This window comes from Seriola lalandi, unplaced genomic scaffold (assembly GCF_002814215.2).
Source record: "Seriola lalandi dorsalis isolate HSWRI2012SDOR001 ecotype SW California unplaced genomic scaffold, Sedor1 jcf7180002054939, whole genome shotgun sequence".
Taxonomy (NCBI): domain Eukaryota; kingdom Metazoa; phylum Chordata; class Actinopteri; order Carangiformes; family Carangidae; genus Seriola; species Seriola lalandi.
Genome location: NW_019525659.1, coordinates 1,078,546 through 1,088,013, shown reverse-complemented (window position 1 = coordinate 1,088,013; position 9,468 = coordinate 1,078,546). Strand labels below are relative to the sequence as shown.

The 9,468-nt window shown below is 36.5% G+C and overlaps 1 protein-coding gene across 6 annotated transcripts in view; it reads right to left on the bottom strand.

Moving 5' to 3' along the window:
- The window catches only part of syk (spleen tyrosine kinase), a 37,272-nt gene that overhangs the window by 21,509 nt on the left and 6,295 nt on the right, over positions 1-9,468 (bottom strand). For 2 of the 6 annotated variants that reach the window (XM_023397841.2, XM_087171670.1), the window contains exon 1: positions 3,520-3,674. The exons of 1 other annotated variant lie outside the window; for it this stretch is intronic. The gene's annotated coding sequence lies outside the window, so the exon portion shown is untranslated. Of the gene's footprint in view, positions 1-3,519; positions 3,817-9,468 lie in introns of those variants that run through there. 3 more of the 6 variants (XM_023397840.2, XM_023397842.2, XM_087171669.1) reach the window with 3 other exon arrangements.

Below are 9,468 nucleotides of genomic sequence, written 5' to 3'. Positions count from 1 at the left end.
TCTGAATACTTATGTCAATGGGATTGTTTGATGTGAATTGTGTGACTGTTCTGTTTTGGTTTGTGTTCTTTTTGTCTTTTTAAGCTCCACCTTAGGGACAATCAAGAAAGACTGAATGTCCAACTCGAGGACACATTGACAAGAGGAACCCCAGAGCTACAGCCACTGGACCAAAGCAAAACTGTAAAAGGCCTTTCACTAGAATAATTAATGCTGCTTACATTGCAAGTCACACAAGTCACAACTAATTGAAAGTTTCAACAACACATTATTTCCTCTTTTTAAACTTTGTGATAAGCTCGTAAAACCCCATGAAAGTGCTGAGATCAAAAGTTCCTATTCTACCCTGCGCTGCACCGACAGAATCAGTAATTGAACTTGTTTTGCTGGAAGTGCAGTTCCTGTATTTGGTTTTGTTGTGAGTGTTTGAAGTGCGTTTGTCTATTTGATTGTGTTGCGTGTATTTGCAGCTCATCAAGTGTCAAAACTGATGAAGACGTTTTCTGAATTTGTTTGTGTTTTGTCTGTTCGCATGTGTTTTTCAGGTTGCAATGCGTTGAGCCCTCAGCAGTATAATGTTGTTAGACGAGACCGTCACTTAAAACTACTTCGGTATGAAATCGCTCCAGGCTCTGAGCTCCTTGTCGGACTGTTGCAGCCACAATTAGCTCCCGGGTTTCCACTCAAAACACATACTTCTTGGTAACTGCAGGAAGTGTGTGTGTGTGTGTGTGTGTGTGTGTGTGTGTGATAAGCTAAAACAAAGGTCATTTTCCAAACTGAATTTAAAGGATCATTGGGAAGCATGCATAAGTACTTTTATATGTTATTTTGTGATTTATTTCAGATATTTTCTATCAGTTTTTCAACAACAGAAATATGTATAATCTGTGTTTGCAGATGCTGTTAAACACAGAGTCATGGCTTGATGGCGTCACACCGGAGAGTTGTGTCAGATCCTCTCTGACATAGAGAACTCTTTCTCATCATATTGGACGTTGCCTCTTTTACTTTGTACAACTGCTGTCGGTGCAACCGACTAATTCTGATGCTACAAAGTCTAGTTTGTGTGTTTTGTAGTTTTTCTGTACAATCAAGTTGCATTGTGTTGGAATGTGTCTCTTCGGGCTGCAGCTGATCATTGTTGAAAATAAGCCACAATATGTTTTACTCTTAAAGGAGTGAAGCATCATCTGAATTTAGCCACCAGATAACTTCTGAATTTATATTTGTCTTTTCATCAAACAACGTGACAATTAGGCTGCAGCCAGCTTCAAACATGGCTGCCGGCCTGACATGCGGCCATAACTGTCTTTTCAGAGGTTTTGTCATTTTGGGAAACTGATTACTGGCAACTCTTTTTGCACATTCAGTCCATGTGACAGTGCTATTTAGTGTCAGCATACAAAGCTCAGTTAAGTCAGTGTTATGTGAGAGCTGTGAAAGTATTCTATTACTAAATTTTGTAAAGGTGAGGTATTTTGGAAACTGATATTTAACACACTACAGGGTCAAAGCTTTAGTGTTGTTTAGAGTCTGCTAAATGACTAAATGTAATGTAATTCCAAAGTTTGTGGAGGCTGTCAGGATTTTTTCTTCTAATGCTGTGATGAAATTGTTTACCTCTCATTTGATTTTTAATGCTTCAATTGTTTGAATTACAGGAAGTTAGCAATTCTAAGAATTACTTAATAAATTTGGTTATTAAACATAAATTATTGGATGTTAACATGTTAATATTTGTTTTTTAAATGTAATTATTTTATTTGTTAAAATGTGAATTGTGTTAATTCTAACTAACTATTCAATGTTAATTTGATGCAAAACACAAGAAAATGTTAAAATTCACAACTACAGTTGATTAAACTCGATTGTCAAAGCAATTCCCTTAAATTTACTCGGTTTAATCGAGTCTAATGTAATTCATATGTTGAATGTAATGAAGTTAGTTGAACTGATTTCTTTGCTTTTTCATGTAGAATAGACTCAATTTTTAGTGTTACAGTTACTTTACATTATTTGGTTTTACAAGCTCAAATTACAACTACAATCACTAAACTTCTTGATTTTTTTTCACAATGACGTGAGCTGTGTTTTATTATTGTTAGAAACAACACAGAGGAAATTTGAATTGCTCGCACAATTTTATCTTTTTACTTATTAAATACTTTACATATTTTGTTACACACCTTCCATTTCTGATGTTTTGAATTTGTTTTACAGTGTATCATTCAGGTATATTTTTATGGTTGAAATCACAAATACATTTCTACTTATGGTCACCTTTAAAATGGTATGGCGCTGAGCAGCAATGTACATTATACCGACCATTAATATTAGTGTTAAACATTATTATCAGATCTGAAAGCACATTCACAGGAAAGATATCTTTGATGTTTGAAAACTGGACCAAAACTGTCAACAAAGCGCAAAGTGTAGAAAAATGAAAATTAGATTTCTACAGTTTTATCTGAAGATGAGGATGATATCATATGATTGAAAGCTCTACAACAATGACTAAATGGTCCCTGTGTTAAGACTGTTATGTCAGCATCTGAATCCAAATGATGCCCCTTTCTTTAACAGCATTTCTACTGAGCTTCTACTTTGTTCCCTGCAGCAGCTCCAGCAGCTAAAACCCACAAAACAACAGAATCCAGGCCTTTACTTTGGAAGAACTCAGACCTTTCACTTCAGTAAAAGAACCAATACAACACTGTAAAAACAGTTGTACATTCAAAATATAAAAGAAACATTTTCTTTAACTATCAAAGTAAAAATGCTTCTGCAGAAAACTGGGCCCTGTGACGATGTTGTGATATGTCACACTAAAATACTGTCAGTGTCACTGCAGCTGCTCGAGGTGGAGCTAGTTTTAGCTATAGTCATGTAATCAGGTCGTTTAATTCAGTCGTTCCCAACCAATCTAAAGCACTTAAGAGAAATCTGGGGAGGGTTGAGATGATTAATGTGGTTGGAAAGAAGCAAAGACAAAAGCTGCGCTACACACACATGAGAAATGACTGCTAACAAGACACTGCAGTGGAGAAAGAGTCCAATATCACCCTCTGAAATGTAATGAAGCTATATTAATGCATACACCAAAGGTCCTAAAGTTGGACTTAAGTTCAATACTTTCATTAATTACTTTATTAATTAGTACTTCATCACTTTCCTCCCCTGATACACACTTGGACAAACTGTATTTGTACTTATTCAGATAAAAAGCCTCCTGGTCGACTGAGTCTGAACGAAACGTCTGTTCCTGTTTCCTAAAATATCTACTTCATTTGTCCAGAATCACTTTGTCTAGAAAACACAAAATGGTTCTATGCAGTTTATGCTGATTCATTCATTTCTAGTTAATTTATTTCCTGAAACAAGGTGAAGGGCACTGGCAAGAAGAGGAATGATCTGAGCCTGATTTTTATTTTGCTTGGTCAAAAATAAATTAGCAAGGAGCTGCGGTAGTAAAGTCTGACACGTCTGTCTTAAAGAAAACACTAAAACTGCACTTACTCTATATAATGGTGGTGAAGCAGAGCCAGAGTCTGATCCTCCTCTAGTTTAGTCCTCTCAGCTGCCAGCAGCCTGAACAACATGTGAACAGCTCATCATCAACTCACCTCCTCACAAACAAGAAGAAAACCCCTGCCGTCTAACCAGAAGAAAAACAGTGGGTCACTCACAGTTAGATCCCGGCTGTGTTCTCCAGCTGGAGCACATTAACCGTCAGTCTGTTTACTGACACACAGGAGCTGCTGGAGCACTGACGCTTCCTCATTTCAACCACTTCCTTGACAATTTAATGCTTTTACTTCCCTTTTTTTTTTTTTTATCTCAACACTGACCAACGCGTCTGTTGTGCACAGGAAATCATGTGACAACTGCAGCCATACAAATGACGGCACTAATTACTTTAAATGTACCCTTTTTTAAAGTTGAAAAAATATATGTTTAAAATGTATTTTTTTGAAATGTATTTTTAAACATTTTTTAAAAATGATCCTGAGCAGAAAGGAAGACTGTGAGAAACAGTTGAAAGCTACTGAAAATAATAATTGAACCTTTGAAGTCCTTTTTTTTTTTTTTCTAGCATGTGACGTAAAAAATATGCGTGATTATTTAACTGAATTACATTATTAACTATGAATAATTAATAGTTTTTTGTCGTTCCATGTGTTTTTCAAGTCTATCAAGATCTTTGACATCTATTAATATAAATAAATAAGTACTTAAAATGACACTGACCATAGGTGACCATTACTAATATTATATGAATATGTTTAGGTCAGTCATTTTTTTATCCAGCTTTGTTGGCAGTAGGTGTTACTTACGTTGCTAATTTTGTTGTTTCATGTGAAACACTTTGTGTTGCAGTTTGCACTCAAATACTCTGCCACCAGTGAAATTAGAAATACACTGTGAGTGCGGTGTCTTCAGTTCTGTACTAAGATTATTACTTTATCTGTGAAATGTTATCTCATGTTATGTCACGTTATGTTACGTTAATCCTCCATTATAAGTAAGTATAAATAAGTCATGTCTTTAAACATTAAGCAAATGTACTATTAGCAAAATGCGTTGTCATACAGAATATGATACAGAGTGTTATATTATATACATTATTTGATTTATATTACTGATTATTATTACTATTATTGTTATTACTGATGCATTAGTAAGTAGCATTTCCTGTTTCAGCTTGTCAGGGAGGAGCTCATTTAAGTTTAATCTGTATAAATCATTTACAAGCTTTTCATATGTTCTGGATAGAAAATGTGAATCTGAAACGTAATAATTAACGAGAGCTGTCGTCATGTAGTGGAGTAAACAGTACAATATTTACCTGTGGAGTAGAACTGTAACATAGAATAGAAATACTAGTTAAAATCGAGTAAATGCATATTTGTAATAACTGACACCATGAGACTCAGATCTGTGTGTTTGAGCAGAGAACGAGAAATGACTGTTTTTGGCTGCTTCACGCTCTTTTCACTTTCAGCCAACCACTGACTGACCAGGCTGCACAGTTACCCTGATTAACCTTGATTAGTCTTTAAGTGATGGATATATTCATTAATATGGAAATATATTGTCATCAGTCATCATCACAGCCTCTGTGTCGTCCACACTTTCACTTAAAGGCCCCTCTGTTTATCTGTCTGTCTGTCTGTTCGTGTGTGTGTGTGTGTGTGCGTGTGTGTGCGTGTGTGTGCGTGTGTGTGTGTGTGCGTGTGTGTGTGTGTTGGCGGTGTGTTGTCGGTGTTCGCGCTGAGCGGTGTGAGGCAGCAGGAACAGTCAGTCAGTCAGTCAGTCATGTGTCATTACCAGAACATGTTTACCACTCCGGAAATACCAGCTGGCTTTGGTGTGTTCACACTCACAGCACAGTGTCAGTGAAACACACACAGCAGCGCTGAAGCTACAGCCGTCAGCTGACTGTGTGACAGTGTGTCCAAAAATATAGTTTCAGTTCATTTAAATTAAAAAATTAACGTAAATGTAAAATGTATTTTCCAGTAAGTAGTCTGTGTGTGTGTATGTGTGTGTGTGTGTGTGTGTGTGTGTGTGTGTGTGTGTGTGTGTGTGCATGTGTAAGTGTCAGACAGTTTTAGACCTTTACACTTCCTCACTGGGCTGTTTGAAGATTAAAGTCTGGATTCAGGATTCAGGTTGTGGCTGTAACGGTTGAGATCTACAGCAGTTCTGTAACTCACAAATATGGAAACACAAATGTGTGTCCACAGTTTATAAGTGTGTGTGTTTGTGTGACCTGTTCTTACTCTTTCACACATGCATCTGCATCATTACTGTGACTTCTTGTTACCACTTTTTATTCTTATGAGCCTTTTATTTTGTATCTTGAAAACCTTTCATGCTAAACTTACCTTTCTTATAGCAATGCACATTTAACTGTGCTGTTTTTTAAATGCATATATTGACATATTTAATGAAGTATTCCTGAAAACAAAAGTTTATAAAGCCACAGATCTCCACTTACATTTGAAATACTAACAAGTCAACTGATATGTAAAAGTGATTCTTGTCTTCTGGGACTTTTATTTGAGATAACTTTATGAGTTATTAAGTTATAAAATCAACGGCCTAGATATAATATGTATATCGCTATACAAACTCCAGTCCAGTCTCAAACTCCTCTATATCACACGCTTGTTGACTATGAATAAACTCATGATGATATAAACAAAATTCTCTAAAGTCCGATGCAGAAGTGATTTAAAACCACTTCTACTGCATTTATTGCTAAATCAGTACATAAAGGTCACACTGAGTTTTCTCAGAATTATTTCTCAAAATAAAATGAAATTATATCAATCTGCATCATTAATCCCTAAAATTATATTTTCCTTTAAACAAACAATTTGAGTCATATATGATTTTGTGGATCAACGACCTGCGATCAGAGTCAGAGAGACAAGCAGTAAAACAATGTGGCATGAAAGAGATTGTGCAACACGGTGACATTTCAGACTCAGACCCGCTAGCGGCAGGTCTGAGTCGGTCTACAAGGTGACGAGGTTCAGGTTTTGTTTGGAGTTGATGCACCGAGGAGTGGAAAATCTCACCATAAAATGTGCACTTTACATTCTGTGGTCTTTGTACTGTGGCTATGTAAAAACTACTCACATCTGTTCCCACTGAAGGAAGTGGAGTGTCTTCACTTCCTCAGTTGCTCTGACCTTGGCTGAATGTGGCCTCAAAAAGCTACAGGTCTCGATCTACAAAACAGATTAGGCGTCACCTTTACTTTTGGAACTGTTAACTAGCCTACAGCTAATATGTTTTTAAATGCTTCTGTTTTCATTTTGAAATGAGTTGAATCTGCTTCTAAAGAATTTTACAGTTTTCGTCACATGTGAAAATAAAGGACTTGAGCCACCGATGACTCTGGTGACCCCTGGAGTCTCTTCACCTGCAGAGCTCTCAGGAAATTCATCTTGACTGGTTTCACATTGAGCAGAAATCGGAGGGACGGGTTTTATTTTTGCTAAGATATAATGATTATTTTCTAAAAGTTCCCATCAATTTATCAGGATTTCACTGACAAAAACTGCCCTACTGGAAGAAAACATGCGCACATAACTTTAGTCCACGTGGCTCCACCTTGTGGAACAACAGAACCATCACAATCAGGGAGATGATACTGATGTTACGCCACTGCTGGGAGGGTTTCCACTTTAATCAGTGCTCACAGTTACAGACACCCAGTCAGCGCAACATGCTTCAGTTTGGTTGAAATAATAACACATTTTCACTGAGGTCACAATAAAGTCAATCAATCATAAAAAAAACAGGAGACTCGTTACTTGTCTTGTTATTTTATGAGATTTGCTGTCTGGTGTTTATCTGCTGCCACCTGCTCATTTGCACGATTGTGTGTTGTACATATTTTAACGGTGTGTTGTGTTATGTGGCTTGTAGGGTCGAGTCAGCTAAAATGGGCCATCAGGTAAGGTTGAAAAATTTTACAACCAATCAAAGTAACTGATCAAAAATAGTTTTTATTGGCCTGAGATGGCTGTGGGAGGCGAGGCATAGTGTTGCATAGTGTTCATAGTGCAAGAAGTGCATCAGAGAAATCTAAGAGTTGGGAGGAGTCAGTTAAAAATGGGCCACTGTTTGGTAAATGATTTATAAGACCATCAAAAAAGGCTATGCATGATATCTAATGATATTTTTATAACTTGGCATGGCCCTCTTAAATATTTATCTTTTTAAAAATGTGAAAAAGTATAATTGTTTTGGCATTATATGAGTTAGAGTATCAGCAGGTCCCCTCCTCAGCTACAATGTTCCTGTAAAATGGGCCAACAGTAATTTCAGCTGGAATCATTTTACCTTGACAGTGAATTGACACTGCAAATACATTTCATGCAATAAAAAGCTGAACAGATCATGTTGTACAAGTGTGTGTTTCTGCACGTTAGTGTCTTTGGGTCTGTTTTGCCTGCGTGTGTGCGTGTCTCTGTGGGACTGTGTGTAGCTGTGTGTGTGTAGGTGCATGCTTGTGTCAGGCATTTGTCAAACATTTTGTTCAAGAAGAAGAAGCATGAACACTTCCTGTCGCTCGGTCTTAACAGCTCACCGCGTCAGGTCTTGTCCTGCGTTCTCTTCAAAAACAGATGATACATTTTTAAAAAAGATTGTTGGGATTTTGCATGATACATATCCAGACATATGAACCTGTTTTACACCCTCAGTATATGTGTAACTTTTGTGTAAGTGTGTATGTGGCCCATTTTAGCTGGATCGTTAAGCTAAAATGGACCAGCACCTAAATTGACTTTTTTCACAAAAATCAAAGTTTCTTTTTAAATTTCAACCTTTCTTTCTGAAAGCGCCTGTCAAAACATTGTTCATAACCATTTTGATTTGTTAGTAAGTTTGCTTATAATTGCCTTATTGTCCTTATTAGTAATGAGTGAAATTTGCTATGCCATGCTCATTTAGCCTTTGTATTTTTATTGTACTTTCTTTGGGAGAGGCCAAAGACAAATAAAGTCAATCAACCAACAAACAAGGCAGATTTTGATCAGTTAATCTTCATACTTAAAATATCAAAAATGACTGCAACATGGAGTCTGATTAGAAATGTATGTTTGTGATATCTTTATTTATCTTTTCCAACATAACATAACTATGTGCACAGTTATACATAGCCTGCAGTACATTAACATCAAATTAACATTAAATATAAATTGATTTGATGTTAATTTGAATACACAAAGGGCAGAACAGCTGTACAGGGAATACATGTGTATGGAGGTATTCAGGTTCAAACTGCAGTACACTGAGTGTTCTCTCTTTTTGCTTCTGTCAGGTTCCTCTTTTCTGTTATCAGCAACATGTGTTGCTGTTCCATTACGGACATTTCCTGACTGTGCCTGGGTGCAGTTTTACACAGTAAATATTTTAATTATTGTTGTTGCAGAAACCAATTCTGTCTCTAAAGAACAGCGGAAAGTTTTATTCTTCAATCAAATGTGTGATGGATGTCAGTGACTAACCCTATAAATACAGTACCACTGGTTTGAATAATTATAAGCCACATAATGTATTTTTTTAATAATAATAATGATAATAATAATCATGAAAAGAGACAAAAACAAGTTCATATTTACTCCACTGATGTATGTCATCAAGATCAAGAGCAAAAGGATATTAAAGCATTGCTGATATAAAAAGCTAATTCATTACCATATGTTGCACTGAATGGTAAAACTGCAAACTGCTAAATACATTATAATTAATGGCATCATTAATGACCCCACCCGCTTCCTTTCATTCGGTATTTCCCTTTTAAATATTGACACACTGAGGTTCTTTTATATTCAGTGTGAACAGTGTGGAGGAAGCTGAACGCAACCAGTTACTTTACACTGGAAGAAGCTGAACTACAGCAAAGCTACAACTGAGCCCAGCTCTGGGCACGGGCACGTGGGG